This window comes from Watersipora subatra, chromosome 10 (assembly GCF_963576615.1).
Source record: "Watersipora subatra chromosome 10, tzWatSuba1.1, whole genome shotgun sequence".
NCBI classification, from domain to species: Eukaryota; Metazoa; Bryozoa; class Gymnolaemata; order Cheilostomatida; family Watersiporidae; genus Watersipora; species Watersipora subatra.
The window spans coordinates 29,005,853-29,026,013 of NC_088717.1; the positions used below are offsets into that span (position 1 = coordinate 29,005,853).

The 20,161-nt window shown below is 38.5% G+C and overlaps 1 protein-coding gene across 1 annotated transcript in view; it reads left to right on the forward strand.

The window, feature by feature from the left end:
* Positions 1-9,886: 9,886 nt before the first annotated feature.
* LOC137407360 (GTPase-activating protein skywalker-like) overlaps positions 9,887-20,161 on the forward strand; it is a 70,103-nt gene continuing 59,828 nt past the window's right edge. The window contains exon 1 of the mRNA XM_068093991.1: positions 9,887-10,022. The gene's annotated coding sequence lies outside the window, so the exon portion shown is untranslated. The remainder of the gene's footprint in view (positions 10,023-20,161) is intronic.

Sequence of the window (20,161 nt, forward strand, 5' to 3'; positions counted from 1 at the left end):
CTATTACCTGCCCAGCCGCCAACTCGATGGGTTGATTACCCGGGTTCAGGCATTGTACGGCCACATCACCCTGGTCTCCGGGTTGATTCAGGCTACGCGCCACGGGAAGGTGCGGGTCGGAGCCCTTTATTATGCCTACGGGTACATAATTTCTGGCCGAGATTCTCCCCGCCACCCTTATCTCAGACAATGGTAGAATAGTGACCTTTGGACACCATTAACCTGCCGTATTTATCGGTGCAGGTGAGCTTTCTGTCCCCGATGGAGATGACTGGTTGGTCGAATTTCATATTGCATCAGTGCGAGATCAAAAAGGGCATTCTCAGAATAGCATCCTCGCTGATCTGACTCACAATGGAATTCTCCTCAATCGGCACATCGCGGATTCTCCCGGTTAGTTGGATTAGCCCGTAGAATTAGAGCTTACTTCCGTCCGCCATAAGTCCATACCGGTCATTTTCCTCCAGTTGTGCTTTTACCCTCTCCGGCATCCTGTCAAATATTTTCTTAGACATCAGGTTTGTGTTGCAGCCAATGTCTATGAGAAAAAGCAGGTCTTGTCTCTCCATCTTCCCTGGCAGGAAGTAACTGGACTTATGGGGCTTTTTCAAGGCCCCAATCCTTGGTAACTTCCCCATTCCGCAGGCGTCGTTATATGCTTCTTCGGAATATCTTTCTCGTGGCAGACCCCGAGACCTGTCCGCTGGTGGACTCTCTTCGAGCTGGTCTGCCAGGCTTTCCTCGAGAGTAGCTGGCCTTGTGCTCTCCCCGTACCGGCCTGTCGGACCCGACACCGGACTTAGGCGTTGGCCTGGGTCTCCACTCCAAAGAGGGCCGACTTGGTTTGGCTCTCGTCCTTCCTCCAACACCGATCCCTGGGGGTGGTAGGCTCGATCCCAGCCCCCCATTCTTGGATCTGCGACCCCCTGGTCTCTGGAAGTGCTCCACCATGGCTGGTTCCTCTTCCGCTCCCGATCTGGAGAGTATGGATCTCTGGAGAAGCTCAGCTCCGGGTGAGCTGGCTCTCGCTCTCGATCTACCCTGTCCAAATCTCTAAGAAGGATCAGCGCCGGCTGGGCCTTCTTGCCCCGACCTAGGTTGTTCTAGTTCCTGGAAGTGTTCAACCGAGGCTAAATTCCCTCTCCTTCCCGATCTGCGCTTAGGTCTCCCAAGAGCTCCAGTCGATGCTGGATCGGCTCCCTGTCCCGACCTTCGTGGCCCAGATCTCTTGGAGTAGTTAATTCCGGTTGCACTCTTCTCTGGACTTCCGACATTTTCCGAAGTCTCTCTTAGTCTAGCCCGCCTTTGGATTTGGTGGACATAACACCTCTGGGCCTGTCGGGTCGCCTGTGGCGACTCCCGAGGATCCACCTCCGTATCTCCTTCGTCTTTGTCTAGACCTTCTAGGCTCTGGTACGGGTTATAGGTGTGAACCATCCCCACCGGAGGCCTCCGGGCGAGAGCCATCGAGTTTGCGAAGTGGAGCCAGCTTTCTGGGTCCACCTCCGCCTTCCTTCAGCCTGTCTCCCTCAGTTTTCTGCGATTATGAATTCTTGGCGCCCTATTGCAGCCAGAAGGTTGCCCTACTGTTGCGGGCGGTAGGCGTTTCCCTGGTTCGGTTCCTGGGTGGCGGGGCTACTGGTCTGTGTCTTGAGGCAGTTCCTCCTCCAGTGACCTGCCTGATTACACCCCCAGCACTTCATCACTTTTTTCTCCCGTATCACCTGCTGTGGAAAACTCCGTGGCTGGTCGATTTATTTTTTCAAATCAGCCATCTCTCTCTTTAGGTCTTCCATCGTTGTCAGGAGTGCTCCTAGTGGGTCAGGGGCAGTTCGGGCCACTACGGCCTGCTCTACAAACGCCTGCTCTTTCGTGGCTTGCTCGAATCTTTCTGGCTGAACTACCCTTATTCCGGATCTCATCGGATGGTTCTGCCGAGTGGTCATATCGGGCCGTATCTGCAAGTACTCATTTCCCGCTCTCACGGCTGTCTCCAGGTTGGGGGTGGGTACTGCCAAGAGGTGTCTTTGTAGGTATATGTACCTAATGACCCACAGAAAGTGTCCACCGCCATCTCCTTTTTCATGCGATCGGATAGCTCCTCGAACGCAATACTCGTGAGCCTTTCTATTCGAGTAGCATGCTCAAACAGCGTAGTGTGAGGTTCTTTCCTCAGGCTTTGTAGCTCAGATCTCGCTTCCTTGGGGGTCATGCCGAACCTTGCTCGGAGGGTGTTAAATACCGCCTGCAGTGTCTGCCCATGTCCACATTCCTTGGCCTGCTCTTTCAGCCTTCCTCGAATGTGTAGTAGGGCGGATCTGGCTCCCCAGTCATTTGCGATAGCCACATCATTGAACTGCTTTATAAAGGCCTCTACATCACTGTTCCCATCATATTCAGGAGCCTTGAATGTCTCCCTGGGTACCAGGGGTTCCTGATTCCTCTGCATCTCTTGGTTAATAATCATTCTCTCCAACGCATTCGTCAGTCACTCTAGACCATCTAGTCCTTCCCTTTGGGGGACTCCCGGTCGTTCCGCGCTGCGAGTGCGTCTGGCCATGATTGTGCCTTGTTAGTCCTCTTTGTGGGTTTATTCAATCCCACTGCTGCCACCAGTGTAAAGGTCTGGCCCCGGTAGCTGAGCCAGCCTTACTTTCCTAACAAGCCGGTGCAGCCTGAACTCTGGGCCTTCCCCTCGTCGGCCTGCCTGACACACCTAGTGGTCTGATCAGGCCGCGGCTGGTTGCCCCAATTTCAGGCTCACTTGGAACGCTAACACAGCCTGCTTTCTGAGACCCTATCTTGGCTATTCTAGGTCCCGGGCTAGCTTACTGTAGGGCCTGATCTCTAATGCTATCGCATTTCTGATCAGGTCCAGTTGTAGCGTAGCCAACCCCTAGCCTTCCTTAGGTATCTCCCAAGCAGTCCTTACTTGAAGCTAGATCAGTTCTGGTAGAATGGTCCTGACTAAGCCACCCAGGCAGGCATAAACGTGATCAGTCTGTGTGAGTGAATTTAGTCTATTTATTATATATAATCATGAATACATGTAACACAGTGTCAAACAGCATCAAGCTCGCAATAATTATCCCAATGAGGTGGCTTGCGCCTCCTCCTTATATATGGGTCTTACTCCGCCCACTTACATAATGATTACATAACACCTAATTGTGTTGCGGCAGGCCTGTGAGGCAGGCCTAGATATGCAGTGTTACATAATAGGGTATAATAGAAAAGCACACATAAGGTTGTAATAAAGAACATTGATATCTAAGGATAAGAGCATAGTTAATACGTTTGTCCAGTCCTCCACAATATCATACATTCATAAGCTATTATCACTTGAATCTTGAAAACGGTTTCTGTTTTGGCAGCATATGTTTTGTTTTTATCGAAATACTTCATGTGCCAAGTTTCTCCATTATGATTTATGCATATGTAATATAATTTTTAATATAATGGAACAGTTGTTATTTGCCCAAATATATCATTTGCTGGGTTTATGCATCTGTAATACAATAGTTTTTATGACTAACATGGTCCATGAAAATCTATTTTACATCTACTTATCACTTATTATATCCAATGATATACAGCCGATGGGGGCTGTATGATGTGCGCAGTTATCCTATTGCAGTGCAATAGGATAACTGCAATGGTAGCTGTAATGTACTGGATGTGGGTGTTATTATATACAACAAGCAGCAATAATGAATGGAAAAGATGTTTATATTTTCCCCCTGCAATAGGAGAAATGCAATATTGGCCAATATTAGAAGTAAAATGCACTGATATTCTTAGAATAATCAATGTTATTAATATAGTAATAATAGAAAACCGATGCACAATTTTGTTTACATTTCAAAACGTCATAGGTAGCAATATCGAGAAATTGTGGTATTTATATAGATTTTTAGAAAATTTATTTAAAAAGTGTTTGGTCATGACAAACAGCAATAATGAAAGAAAAATATTATACGTTGATATCTCTCCCTTGCAATAGGAGAAATGCAATGTTGGCCAATATCAGAAGTAAAGTGCACTGATATTATTAGAATAACCAATATTGTTAATATAGTAATACAGCAATAATAGAAAACCTATGAGCGTTCACGCGTCTGGAAGATTTCTGCAAACTGCAGCAAAATAAAAGCTGCTATAAAAGTGTTATAAAGCTGTAGGCCTAATTTACTGTAATGTATGTAATTCAACAACAATAAAGAAATATGTTTATTATAACTTTGTAATATACTATTATAATAAATGCAAAATTAAAAGTAAAATGGCAAGCTACTGTGTACTATACACAATTTGAAAGTTGGTTGCGTTGAATGTAGAATGGTTTTGATAAGCGATCTTTAACAGAAAGCGAGTATGAGCATTCACACGTCTAAAACTGTAGCAAAATAAAAAATGTTCTCGTCATAAAGGGGCGTTGTAGTTCGACCCTAGCTTGTACATAAAGTGTAAAGAATTTTGGTTAACGCTTTAAATAATGAAACCTTCGGTGATTGGAAAAAAAACACAGGCTGGTAAACTGTGTACCACAATTTTGTACCTGTAAATCGGTCTACGCCTCAAACGGTCTACATTTATTACAGAAACCTTCGAATAAATTCGATTACAAGTAAAAAATGCCATAGACTGATAAAATGAGCACAGGTTTCTCGTGAAATGCGCACTGCTAAATAGTTCTACTATCTGTCGCACGGCTTTATTGGCGTTTCAATTTTCGGTCCTAACTTTTATTAAACCGAGCTTTTCAAGCGTTTTGTGGCAATTTTCGTCCAAATTAACCTGTCTATTTGTGTATAATCCGATCAGATGGGTAAGTTTTAAGATAATACCGACGGTTTACAAAAACTTGGTAACATATTTAAATATGTTTAAATGTGTTTTGTATTGTTATTATACTTTAACGACTTTACAAAACGATGCTTAAATTTGTTGATGACATTTCTAGACAAGGGTTCGTCTCATTGTTGATGAATAATTTTCGTAAGTTGTGTGCACATGCATTTATCATAAAAACTCCCACACTTCGCTTCGCTCATTTGGTCGTGGGATTAATTCAGTTCGCTTCGTATGACCGAATCGACAAAAGGTAAGACCGCTCTATAAGGTAGACAAATACACACACAAACAAATATACAGACAGATTTTTTGCCGTTTATATAGTAGATTTAGATTTAATACAACAACCAAGATATCAGGTCTTGTAAAACGTGTGATGCCAAATCATGCCAGATCATTATAAAACTGCTCCCACTGGCTTACCAAATGCATTTTAAGTAATATCTCAACAAACTAGGAATTTTCTTTCCGAATTTAAATTATTTTCAAGCTAATACAGGTCGAAGTCTTTTTTACGCATTTGTGAATATGACTCCTGACTATCTTTAATAGATTTTTAAGTGCTTTAGCTAGTTTTAATACATTTTGGACCAGTTTTGTTCTAGTTTTGTTTTAGTTTTTTGAGATTTTTCTCAAACTAGAAAAATATGTGAGGGTCAAAATTGGTCCAAAATGTTTAAAACTAGCTAAAATTGTCAGGAGTCATATTCAAACATGCTTGAAAAAACTTCAACTTGTATTAGTTTGAAACTAATGTAAATTTACAAAAAATTATCCTGGTTTGTTGAGATATTACTTTAAATGCATCTGGTGAGCCATTGGAAGCAATTTTATGACTATCTGGCATGATTTTAGCCATCATGCAGCCTCACGCAATTCTTCACATGTCACGCGTTTTACTAAACCCGCCAAAATATGAAAGAAGGAGAGATATTCACAAAATATTTATATTTACAGTAAAGAATCCATACAACGTAGTAGTGGTACTGGTAACAAGTACAAGTGGTATTGATGCAAGCACAGACCTGCCAACCCAAGAGTGGGGCAGTGCGTGAGAATTGGTTTTGGGGCAATTGATGTATCAATGATAGTATATATAAAATTGTGGAAATTGGGGCAAAAATCTCACGCATTTCTCACACATTTTCATTTTTTCTTTGGGGTGATTGTGTGAGTCTCACGCGCAATGCATGAGAGTAGGCAGGTCTGTGCAAGCAATGATATACAACCCCCCCCCTTTAATCAGTGGTGGGTTATGTCATTGATGTAAGGGAGAATCGCCTACTGCCCATTGTGCAGCTGTAGATGCGACAAGATTGTTGCTAGTGCACATTGACTCAACACAGTTTTAATGAGTCACAACCCTGATAATCGTATCAACTAGCAACTACAAAAATCAAAAGATGGCAGTACTGTAACTGCAATCGGCTTATTTGTACTCAGAGTTGTGCTCTCTTGAAAAAATAACATTTTTCGCGAAAGTTTTTCGACCAAAATAGTCTTCAATTTTGACTAATACATGTAGTATGCGAATTTGACAAATAGCATGTCGACAACAACGGTTTCAAACCTTAGTTTTTCGACTAAATTTCATTTTCCGTTTCCAGATACTCCAACAATAACTTACATGCTACTGTCAAGAGAGAAATTTGTTTCAAATAAAAGAATATTTAAAATTGAATTAATATATGAATATAATAATAGTTTTGTTTCTTTGTTATAATAATTGTTGTAATGATTATTTCATACTTAAATAGTAATATAAAATGATTTTAGGTCATTTACCCCCTGGTCACATACCCCCTAGGCTATGTACCACCCAGGTCAATTACCCCCAGGTCAATTACCCCCCCCCATAACACACAATACAGTTTAACTTAAATCAGTCAAGTTTGGGTTTAAATCACATGAACGACTTGCTAATTTGTCATGGTTTAATTAGTAGTTAATAATTAATAATTAAAAGGACACTTAAAAATAAATGCATTTATTTACAAACTAATCACGAAATTGTATTTTAATACAAATAGACCATTATTTACATGTATTTGCAAAACATGTACATGAATGGACATTTAGTTTTAAATCTTAATTTACATAACATTTACATTTAAATCTTCTCCACATGATGTTACTTTGTATTCTTCAGAAATGACAATTTCCTCAGAGGTCTGGGGAACTGGGTGTGGGTTGCTTGCATGCTGGCGATATCTGCGTATTCCTCTGCGTATAGTGCGAATGGCTGGGATATGTGTAGAAGCTTCTGTAGAAGACGTGTAGTGCACGTCTTTTAACTGACTGACACAGTTCCAGAGTCTCTGAACGACCAGTAGAAACGATGTGTGTGTGTTCGTTAGTCATCCCAATAACTTCTTCACCCTTCAGTTTCAATTTAGCTTTGCAAAGTTTTAGCATTCCGTCTCATTTCACACTCATATGACACAAATCCATTTGCTAAATATTTCTGCTTCACATATACGAATCCTTCATACACTAACTTCGAACCACCTTTAGTACTAGTAATGAGCTCCATGATAAATTTTATGATACTAGTGGTACAATACATTTTTCAACTTGTATATCCATGCTTTAACTGTTTTAGTTCTTTGCAAGTTCTGCTTCAAAGAATCCAACCAAGGATCAAGGGTATTGAGCACCTTTGATATGTACTTTGAGCAGCTCTATTATGCAACCCATTCTTGGTTGACATCTGTACTCATGGAATCAAAAAACAATTGTCTAAATATCTTACAAGTTAAATTTCAACATACCTAATTTATGATCAAGGGTATTGCACTTAAAATTAGTGCTTAGTGGAAACTCTTCAAAGATATCATGGGAAGGGGGTAATTGGCCTGGGGGTAATTGACCTGGGGGTATATAGCCTAGGGGGGTATGTGACCAGGGGGTAAATGACCGGGGGTATATGGCCGGAGGGGGGGGGGGGTAAGTGACCAGGGGGTAAGTGTCCTGATACCATATAAAATGTATTGTTTTTGAGAGTTTCCTTTGAGTGAAATACTACAATGGTTCTATGGTTCTATGTGTAATAGTTAGCCTCTGGACCTTGAGTTCAACTTCTCCCAAGACAAATTTTGACCGCAGACAAAGTGGCACTTCTGCCCCCACAAAAATCAAACCGTTGCAATAAAGCAAAATTGAGCCAACAAATCAATCAATGGGGATGGGTACTGCTATAATTTTCCTTGAAATCAGTTTGACAGTATCACACTGTTGCCGATAATGAACCCAAGTATCAATGCTCACAACAAGTAGTGTTAGGATTGTGAGATCTACAATTGTCTGCAGATAATTATCTTATAATCGACAATAACACACCAGTAGTTTGTTTCTACGGATCTGTGAACTCTATTTTCGTTAAAGGTCAAAATAACAATTATACTGTCAAGACTCATTACCTCAAGCAAAAATAACAATATGCTGTGTATCCTATCTTGTTATGGCCCTTTTCTAGGTTAAATGAGTACGTATCTGTTAGGCGTGTAGCAGTAGCTCTTTCTGTAAACAGGGGTGGCTTTATGGCTTCCTGGCTTGCCACATCTTTTTTGGGTGAATCGTGTTTGTTGAGTCTATCCTCGGCAAGCTGGTTGCTGCTGGCTCCTTGGCTATCTTGGGCTTATGTTAATCCTCCTATCTTGGCTCTTCTTTGCGGCACCCCTTTGCCGTCTGGCTCGCTGCCAGCTTCTCCTCGCTCCTGCCTGGCTCGCTGCCAGCTTCTCCTCGCTCCTGCCTGGCTCGCTGCCAGCTTCTCCTCGCTCCTGCCTGGCTCGCTGCCAGCTTCTCCTCGCTCCTGCCTGGCTCGCTGCCAGCTTCTCCTCGCTCCTGCCTGGCTCGCTGCCAGCTTCTCCTGCTCTTCTCTTGATTTTGCCCCTCTTTTATACTTGACCTTGAGCCATTGTCGCATGTCATTGGTTGGTTGTGTTTTACTTGCGGTCTTTACGTAAGCTTTTGTGTAATTTCTATTTCAGATTCCTTGCGGTGAGCTAAAATTCCTTACTGTGGTTGGGATTCCATGATGACAAGCGAACGAGAAGTGAAAAATATTCTAAGTCCGGTAACAAATTGTACAAAACTGGCCATAACTCAAAAACGAACAGTGGCAGCATTATAAAATTAATTTTACAGTAATTCTCGTCCTAAGACGCTACTAGCTAGTTAATTTATATGAAGTAAGAGAAACTATTATCATATTATGCCATTCTTTTTACAATCATTTCGTCAATATTTTCTCATAAAATACAATATCTGCGTTAATGAATAATTATGCTATAGTTTTCTACTGCTCTACAATACAACATTTTCTAGACTATAATGATGTTATAAACTATAACTAAATGTACTAAATAAAGTGTTGTAAATGATTCTTTCACTGATGGCTGGTTGCTGATCTGGTGCACGCCGGCTGCTTCTTCGCTCCAACAAGTCATAAATTTGGCTGGCTCCTGTAATATTGGCGATATACCTCCATTTTTGCCTGATACTCTGTAGAGTTGTTTGCTTCACTGAATATCCATTAATAATTGTTGTAGCCAGTTAGTCTTTTTCATATTAAGTGGTGTTGATCAATAATAATCGTGATTTAGTAACAATTTTATGCTGTTTTTCATTCATTATTCAAGCTCTTCATTATAATGGTCAGACAACTCCCAATCCAACTGATGTCCCTTATAATTGCTTTGCATAGGCTGTAATGGTTGGACAACTCCCATGCTTGATAGCTCCAGCAGCATAGCAATTGCCATAAATTTCATGTCTGCTTATTGATGCATCACAGTGCTTGCTGCAATGTTTTGCAGCAGTTGTGGTATTAAGTGATCCCACAATTTACTATTTCTTTTGACTTTTGGTCATCTATTGCTTCAAACCCTGACACTACCTATACTGTACTATTCTAGTCATCATTATCTCCCCTGCCATTGGCAAATACCGGCAAATGGCGCACCAGTCTGTAATAGTAAACACCAATTAAGGTCGCTAGATGTCAGAGACGTGATCGATCGTGTTATTTGACGGAGCTTATGCCCGAAACGCTAGTATTCATCGCTACTACTAAGGTTCAATTGCTAGCTGTTTCAGTGTTTTGTGAAGTTGATCATATAACGCGAATCTGATCTTTGAAGAAATTTACATTTCGGATAGTCAATCAGGCATGTACTAAATCATTAACAATTTAACGTAATTGATACAACCGTACAAAGTTGTTGTCGTAAGTACTTTTGTCGACTACTGGCTTTACGCTTTGGTTGAATCAGTTCGAGACATTAGTTTTGCGTCGCCTGAATTTACTTACTGTTGTATTATCAATACAAAGAAGTAGTCTTTTAAAAGCGCTTATAAGACAATAAACTGAATGGGTGTATACTGTATATATTTGATTATATTGTATTGGGGACGAGCTTCTTAGCGTAAATGCTCTATCAGCATACCTGCCAACTCTCACGCTTTGGGCGTGAGACTCACGCAATCACCCCAAAGAAAAAATGAAAATGCGTGAGATTTTTGCCCCAATTTCCATAATTTTATATATACTATCATTGATACATCAATTGCCCCAAAACCAATTCTCACGCATTGCCCCACTCTTGGGTTGGCAGGTCTGTCTATCAGTCTATCTTTTAAGCTTTTAATAAAATATGCAAAACGGATAGTTTAGTGGATAATTTCAACGTGTATGTAAAATATTGGTTTAATTGGCTCACAGCATAAAATAACTTGACTCACAAGTATAGACCCGTAGATTTGGTTGTTTGTCGATTGCGCCTTTTAGCGAGCATCGCTCTTGCGCAATCAAAAACTTTTATGAATCCCCAAAATTTTGGTAATAGTGTGGTTTACTGGTCGGAGTAAAAAACAATAACATTACATTTATTTGGTTTGATTGTTAACTATTATTTACGTTTACTCCAGACTGTTTAAGTTTAATGGTTGACAGACCTGCCAATCCAAGAGTGGGGCAATGCGTGAGATTTGGTTTTGGGGCAATTGATGTATCAATGATAGTATATATAAAATTATGGAAATTGGGGCAAAAATCTCACGCATGTTTATTTTTTCTTTGGGTGATTGCGTGAGTCTCACGCCCAATGCGTGAGAGTTGGCAGGTATGATGGTTGAGGACATTCAGGCCTGCCAACACAACACTGGGGCAATGCTTCAGATTTGGTTTTGGGGCAATTGATGTATCAATGATAGTATATATAAAGTTGTGGAAATTGGGGCAAAAATCTCACCCATTTCTCATTATTTTTTTCTTTGGTATGATTGCTGTTGAGTTATACTTTGGTGTTGTCATCTGTAATTTCTTATAGTTAGATGTCAATAAAATATGCAGGTTCTGCGAGATAATATTTGGTGTTTAAATCTACATGTACAATATTGGCTGTATATCGAGTTGAACAGAAAAACAAGAAGTTGATGATAATAATGATTGTAACAATGAATATGATTGGCCGAAGCCGAAACTATTAGCAAGTAAAATGTAATGTAAGAATAGTACATGCATACAAAAATGTAGTAGATAGAATATAGTTAATTACTAATTTAGTTACGTGACATCGGTCCAGATTGATACCTAACAATTGCGTGAGTCTCACGCCCAATGCGCGAGCAGGCCTGCCAACCCAAGAGTGGGGCAATGCTTGAGATTTGATTTTGGGGCAATTGATGTATCAATAATAGCATATAGGAAATTGGAACAAAAATCTCACACATTTTCATTTTTTCTTTGGGGTGATTGCGTGAGTCTCGTGTCCAATGCGTGAGAGTTGGCAGGCCTGAGGACAATACTATTTATGTCAAAGTGTTGAATTTATAAATTTTCTGTACCTTGTAATTGCCAGCAAAAAACAAAGTTGCAAAATGTTGAACATGTCACAAATCATAACATTACACTGGCAGTAACACAAAAGCATTTTTGCCAACATATCAAACTATGAAAGCCAATGAGTTGGCCAATTGTTTAGGATTTTTTTGCTTTTCAGTCAAATCAGTTCTATTTCTTTAAGCTTTGTTAAAGTGCATTTTTTAAATGTATTGGAAATGAGCCGATACCCTTTTTTAATAATGTAAATACGAATCCTTGAAGTTTTACGGTCTTTTCTATTACTATTATTGCACAAACTAGCATGGATAGTTTAATCTAAAACATTTTAAGAGAGTGCTGAATAAATTCTGACAAGCCAACATATTGTACAGTTGAATCAAATAGATTATACTAAATAACCTCAGTTTTTTGGGTTCTGCATCATAGGTAATCATGAAGCATAATGATGTGTGTACTGGAAATACAGCATTTTCTTTTTGGAGATGCAATAAACACCAATAGGATCAAACCTCAAGTTACGAGTATAACCTGTTCTGTGATCAAGCTCGAATATTAATCAACTCGTCAGTCATTTGAGTTAATTCGATTTAAAATAATCGAAACTGAATTAATACATTCCGGACCTGAAAATATCTTGTTAATACTATAATTTGTCAAATAAAAATGTTTTTATTCCAGGAAATATTAATGTTTGTTCAACTGGTGTGACCTTTTATTCTCACTGATAATTATTTTAGCTTCTCACTCATGCAACCTGTTTCATTCAGGGGTCTTCAGTGATCAACCTAAATATTTGGATGTGACAGCTAGATTCTTATTTCCCAACTATGTATACAAAACATTCAACGATTATATTAATGTTAATTGCGCATGACAAGGCAATGGTCCGAATTATCTGAAAGCTTTATACCCATATATGAGATTTTTGAAATAACCCATAAGTTTAGTTTGACGAGTTGACATAAATCACCCCAGATTGTTTATAATGCAGTAATTCTTATGCTGTATTTTATAGCTAAGCATTAGCTAACTAAAATGACAAGATGAGTCACTTTAGATTGTGAAAAAGAATTTCTTTCGTGATAATTAAATGTTTTTGTAGTAGAAGGAGGCCATGTTCGTTGTTATTCACTTGAGATTCATAGCTCACTTGCTGTATGCTACAATTTCCAAAAATAATTGCTCAATATAAGTACCATTTTAAACAGTAGATTAAACCAAGCTAATAACATAGTGACCTTTCCGTAATAAATGTTAAGGAGAAGGTGAAAGAGCTAATTTTTTTGCCACAGGTTTAACCCTTTGGCTGGGGAAACGACCAAAATGTTGTTTATCGGTTCCGTGGGAAACGACTTTTCTGTCGCTTTCGGTAGACATTTATAAAGCTGTCGCCTAGTAACAATAAACAAAGGATATGAAGGCTAGTAAATCTTAAATATTATCGACAAGATGTTAGTCGATGAATTACAATGTGAAACGGTTATCTGAGAGGCGTTGCTTTGTGCTAAAAGCTGAATAAATCGCGACTCTTTTGAAAAAATGGAAGTTGGAAAAACCAGTCAATTTACGACTCGACATTCAAAATGAAAAAAGAATAATTTATTTGATCCTGGATCATTAGTGATCTTTTGTCTTATCAGTATGATAGTAATTCAGATGATGTTAGCGATGTAAACTCTGAAGACTTCGAATATACAGAGAAAAGTGATTGTTATGGTAGCTCGGACGATGACGATTGCTATTTGCGTTAGCTGCGCTGTGGCGTTGAACTCTGCCAAAATGAATGCTTCTAAGCATTTCATACGTAAACAATTGTACATAGTCGTAGCTTTTTTGTAGTAGTACATAAATAAACAAATATTTATGTACAAAAGATTTTGTTAATAAAAATAAATTTCAGTTTGAGCTATGTATGTTCATAGAATACCGATTTTATTGAATTTTCGAAAATATGTTACACAGTTTTTCCAATGTTTTTGTGGAGCTTTTACCTAGCCAAATGGTTAATAGACTGGAAAACAGCTTTGGTAGCTGTTTTAGATGATATTTATTTTCAGATGGATTAATCTTCACTTGCGGAAGCAAAGCTATGGTTGAGTAGTTTTAGAATGAGTTTTATTAAAAGCTTTCTGGCATGTAATACTTGTTAGGAGTTTCTTTTGGTTTTAAACTTGAAGTCTTGTTAGAAATATTCATAATATTTAGTTTTTGGGACTCTGTTGAGTCTTTGTAATTCTCTTATTATTATTAAATACCATTATTATTATTACTATTACCCTTATTATTATTACTATTACCCTTATTATTATTACTATTACCCTCGTTATTATTATTACTATTACCCTCATTATTATTACTATTACCCTTATTATTATTACTATTACCCTCATTATTATTATTATTACCCTCATTATTATTATTATTATTACCCTCATTATTATTATTACTATTACCCTTATTATTATTACTATTACCCTCATTTGCAGCAAATTGAAAAGTAATAACATACATGGTTACAAAATTTTGTCTTGTTGAAGTTGTTAAGTCGTACTGTTCAGGACTTGTTGAAGTTGTTAAGTAGTACTGTTCAGGACTTGTTGAAATTGTTAAGCAGTACTGTTCAGGACTTGTTGAAATTGTCAAGCAGTACTGTTCAGGACTTGTTGAAATTGTCAAGTAGTACTGTTCAGGACTTGTTGAAGTTGTTAAGTAATACTGTTCTGGACTTGTTGAAATTGTTAAGTAGTACTCTTCTGGACTTGTTGAAGTTTAGATTCTCTCATCATATTTGGTACACTTTTCAGTAGCCTACCATTGCTAATGTCTTCTCACATTGGTTCAACCAGATTAATGTACAGCCATCTCCAAAAGTATAAGACTGCTTACTATTACCTGAGGCATTTCTGAGGAATATATAACCGGTTGCAGTTTGTTGTAAAAAAAGGATACAGAAACTTGGTATGATTTAATGTTCTATCAATTTTTTTAGTACAACTCTTTGAAAAAATTACTCTGTTTCATTCCTAAGTGCTGTTACATATATTTTACTAAATGCTATTTTGAGAAGTGAGGGCTAAAGCTGTCAAAACTGACTGAGTTTATACTGCTAGGATAAGGAAGTTTCAAACATTTGAGAAAACCTCAAAGAAGTTACCGCAGTGACTTAAAAGAAATATTACTCTTTATTAACTAATAATAATATCTAAATAATTGTGTACTAGCTGGGCTGTTTGACAAAACTAGAAGGTCAGACATCTGATATAAGCGAGCTTCAGTCTTTTAGATATGCAGACATTATTCACTTAGGAAAAACAACTGTCAGGACAATTTACAATCATCTAACCACTGAAACTGGCTTGGATCATTTGTCAGTTTACAGATTGACTCTGTTCATGTTTGTGGCCGCTGTGTGCAATTAAACTAGTCTTCCTGTCATTACCGGCTAAAACATTTCCATCGAATTGTCAGCTGCTTGTGAGACTGTCCACCTGTTTAGTATATAGTTGCTGACTTTGGTACAGGCCCATCACAGAAGCATTTGGAGCCCCAAAAATCGATGACCTTTTATTGATTAGCTAGACAAGTCATAAATTGCTGCCACTTTTGCTTTGCTTGCTGGCACAAGCTTAGCTGTTTCCTGCTTCGATCGTTCTCCTGGGACCAAGTCTCTTATCACAAATCGGTTTTGAATTGATTTTTTTCTCGTTTACTTGGCTGAGTTTCCAGTCTTGTAAGCCCGTTATGTTCTGTCAGTAAATGATGTGTACTTCTGCGTAAAATTCATTAATCAACTAGTAAAGAAAGAGTGGGTCTTTGGGATAATGAGTATAAAGTAATTACATGTATATCAGCTGACTGACTACTGACTTCAGCTGCAGGCAATATGCTACACATCCGCTCAATATGTACGATGCTTTAGGGTTAATGTCCAACTTTCAGCTGTGAGCTGGCTCACAATGATGGCTAGATGTCATGGTCAGTCATTCACTTGCGAATTAAGTAGGTTTGATCACAATCTTAAAGCTGCAGTTAAGCTGTTAGCAGCTGTAGGTACTCTAAGCTGTAAAATGATCATCTGTCTGTGTACTCTATTATTTGATTAGAAATGTCTTTCTGGATGTTGGAAGAATTTTTAGCGGCATGATATTCAGCGCTCCTTGGTAGAGCAAGTTTATTTTTGTCGATGTTTTTCAATATATGATACATCATCTTTACTTTGAAAAACTATCACAAACCCATCCTTTTACAGTTTTAAATTTTTAAACGGCCTCAAACCATTTCCATTATAGTTTTAAACTCGTAAAGTGTCGATGTTTTGATCTAAAAACTTTTACCTAAAAAGGATCTAAACTATGGTGCTCGCAGTGTTTTTCGTTATCACCAATTTATCACCAATGTATGCCTGTCGTAATCGAAGTCTGAAATGTCACCGAAGTCACGAAATGAACGAAAAACACAGAGGTATTTGGCCGGAATTACCAGAATTTTCAAAGCTGTGCATGCACACCGAAATCGGCGACAAAACACTTTTAATTGGCTAAACAAATTATAAGCGAGCACAATTCTAGCAGCTTTCGCAATTTATATAGTCCGAGGCACAACGCAGCACGCAAGAAAAATCTTATCGCGATTCGTCATAGTAAATTCGATGCAATTGACTTGGTCGCGCTAAAGATAGCAACTCTTTCTACAACGGAACTTTCGTTGCTAAATAAAAATTGTTATTATTAAAAAAGAAACGATTCGTAGCCATTGTGTCCGAACGATAAAAAGCCAACAATAGCGCAATCTAATCAATTGCATCGTATGTACTATGTTGAATTGCACTGGTACTTTTATTGTTGTAATACGTGTCTTGAAATATACCAATAGCGAAGGCTGCTAAAATCGCACTCGCTAATAATTTGTTTAGCCAATTAAAAGTGTTTTGTCGACGATTTCATTGTACATGCGCAGCTCTGATGATTCTGTGAATTTCGGCCGAATAATTTTGTGTTTTTCGTTCGCTTCGTGATTTCGGTCAGAACAAATGAAAAAATTGGCATGTATGGCTGTCATGGCCTGTACTTTTACATGGAGACAAATTTAGCTTCAACAGAGCTCTGCCAAACATTGTAAACCTTTTGCATCAAAACAAGTATTCAATATTTTTTATATTCTCCAGCCGTGACGATTCTCTTATATTCCAGTCGTTAGTTAAAGTTTAGAGATTGTTTGTTAGAAGGTAGCTATTTATAGAAAGAATGGCAGCCATAAGAGCGACTTATGCGATAACAGATGTCTATCTAATCATCTAATCCGGTAAATAGACCTGCAGGCAGGTATGTTAAATACATGCTCTAAATACTGCTAGTGTGAGGCTATGCATTAATGCTGTCCTTGTGGGCTGTCAAATTAAAAGTCATCTAACAGGATGTTTTGTTCGGGTGTAAGGTGTTTGAGGAAATGGCACACTGATATTCTATCTAGGCCAGGGGTCTGCAACCTTTTCCACTCAAAGAGCTATTTGGACCCGTTTTTGACAGGAAAGAACGCAGCGGGAGCCACAAACCCTCTTTGATATTTTAAGTTAAAAAACAACTTCATGTAAAGTTTTTGTTTAGCTTTAATGCTTTTTTCCAATGTTTAGGCCATAAAACAAAAGTGTGGCATGTATAATGATTTAACTGCTGAGAAAACAAAGTTACACTTTTGCAAAGAACAATAAAATAGCTAATAATGACTTGAACGTAATGTGAAAATACTACTTTGTTTTTAAGGTTATTTTCAAAAAATTGCATCTTCTTGGTTGATTCAGTCCTTCTTTTAACAAAACGCCGAACTTAAATTCTAACTGCAGCCGACTGAGAATCATATCAGTATAAAAGAATCATTCTTAACGAATGATTCTTTTATATATTCTCTGCCAGTGAACGGCTTTACTTGTTTGATTATTTCTTGAGCGGCCACAAAACTAGCATATGTAGTTTAATTTCCGGACTTGCGCCACTTCTTGAAATGATTTGTGCTCAAATTAGCCTTAGGCATCAGTTAGCCTTAGGCATCAGTTAGCCTTAGGCATCAGTTAGCCTTAGGCATCAGTTAGCCTTAGGCATCAGTTAGCCTTAGGCATCAGTTAGCCTTAGGCATCAGTTAGCCTTAGGCATCAGTTAGCCTTAGGCATCAGTTAGCCTTAGGCATCAGTTAGCCTTAGGCATCAGTTAGCCTTAGGCATCAATTAGCCTTAGGCATCAGTTAGCCTTAGGCATCAGTTAGCCTTAGGCATCAGTTAGCCTTAGGCATCAGTTAGCCTTAGGCATCAGTTAGCCTTAGGCATCAGTTAGCCTTAGGCATCAGTTAGCCTTAGGCATCAGTTAGCCTTAGGAATCAGTTAGCCTTAGGCATCAGTTAGCCTTAGGCATCAGTTAGCCTTAGGCATCAATTAGCCTTAGGCATCAGTTAGCCTTAGGCATCAGTTAGCCTTAGGCATCAGTTAGCCTTAGGCATCAGTTAGCCTTAGGCATCAGTTAGCCTTAGGCATCAGTTCTGAAACTGCCTTTTTCTCTCATCTAGATATCTTTTTGCAGAGCCTGCGTGTTTATTCTGAAAGTGTCTTGTGACATTTGTTGTTCGCAAATTTATCCTTACATATTGAGCAAACTGGTCTCAGCAGTGAAAGGAAATGAATCAGCCCACGTTGGATTAAATGTTCTATTTTCTTCTTTCACTTCTTTTATTAGTATTCGCCATAGTTTGCCTACCCGCGGTAAAAAAATCAAAAAGTGTTGGGCCGGCTGGTGTAATTTTGGTGGTTTTATTGGTGCACAAATAATGGGGCATAACAAGCGACAATGTTTGATTTATCACCATAATTACAATTTTTTAAATTATATTACAAAATCTAGTGATAAAACTTCTATATTTTTATGAATTACTTGGCATATGGTGAAATAAGGAAAACATTCCAAAGTCAAAGGGAGCCTCAGCGAGGCGATGAAAGAGCCGCATGCGGCTCCGAAGCCGCGGGTTGCTGACCCCGATCTAGGATATAATTCTAGAGAGACGTTAGTTATTTGCAGTTAATAAGCTGTACTGTCGAGTTATCAGTTTTAAACCATAACTGTCACGTACAACTTTAATTGTATATTTTAGGGTAAATCTGCCACGCTGATTCCGATTTTGTACTCAAAATAAAGATTGGTCCAGTAACCTTCAAAGTCATTTAGGCTTTTAAGCGGTTCAATACCCGTTTCGAAAACAACACAATCGGCATTACAAGCTTCGCCCATAAATATGTGATGAAACCTAGCTTTTTCCGGAACGGAAGTTAGGAATGTTTAGTCCGATTTAGAATATTAGAGATGGGTGTCTTAAAACCCATTATTATTTAAATCCAGCCTTTAAAATAATTTCAGTTTTTTATGAAAGGTATATATATATATGAACTATTTAAAATTGCTCGTAGCTTGTTACATGATATTTAAATGGTATTACCTTTAAAGCGTATTTACCTTTCAGAAAAGGCTGAGACTATTTTGAAGGCTTAATTTAGAGAATAATGGGTTTTAAGACGCCCATCACTATCATTCTAGATCGGACTAAACATCCCCAACTTCCAGTTGTAAAAAGCTAGGCTACGTCGCATATTTATGAGCAGGGCTTCTTGTGGCGATTGTTTCATTTGCAGCAATGATATTGAATCGCTGTAAAAAGCCTTTAAAAACAAAAGTTTAGTGGACCAATCTTTATTTTGAGTACAAAATCGGAATCGGTGTGTCTGATTACCTATGAACAAACAATGAAAGCTGTTCATGAGTGGCAGTTATGCTTAAAGTTTGTTTTGCTACGATTACAGTAAAAGCTGATTCGGTAATGATACAATTAATAGGAACTGAGAAAATAAAATAAAAATTCCTGAAGATGTTGAATTGATAATAACAATTCATCCATAGAAGTGTGTGTGTGCGTGTGTGTGTATTAAAAAAGTTACTGTTCCAACGGAAGCCATCCATAAAAACTTTGAATACGATGATACTGGTACCTCTCGATACTGGTACCTCTTGATACTGGTACCTCTTGATGATACTGGTACCTCTTGATGATACTGGTACCTCTTGACGATACTGGTACCTCTCCATGTAGCCTGTCTTGACAAGCTGTTGTTTTTGCGTAGTTGTCCCCCGTCGAGCGGCGAGCAACAACAGCTTGTCACAAGACGTACTGCACCTGATGCATCAGCTGCACTTATAGGGAGTTGTTCTCTTCCGTCTACGCGGCTTGGCCGCGATGTTATGTCGGTCGCTCCATTAGTAATCATAACGGATTTCACGCAAAAATTTATGTAGAAAAAAAAACAAGATTACAACGTTTAACCAAAGACCAGTTTCTGTGATAAACCTTAGTAGAACTTGACAATAAAATAAACTCAAAATAAAATCCATAAGAACAAATAAAACTGACTGATGCAAAAATAGAAATAAAACT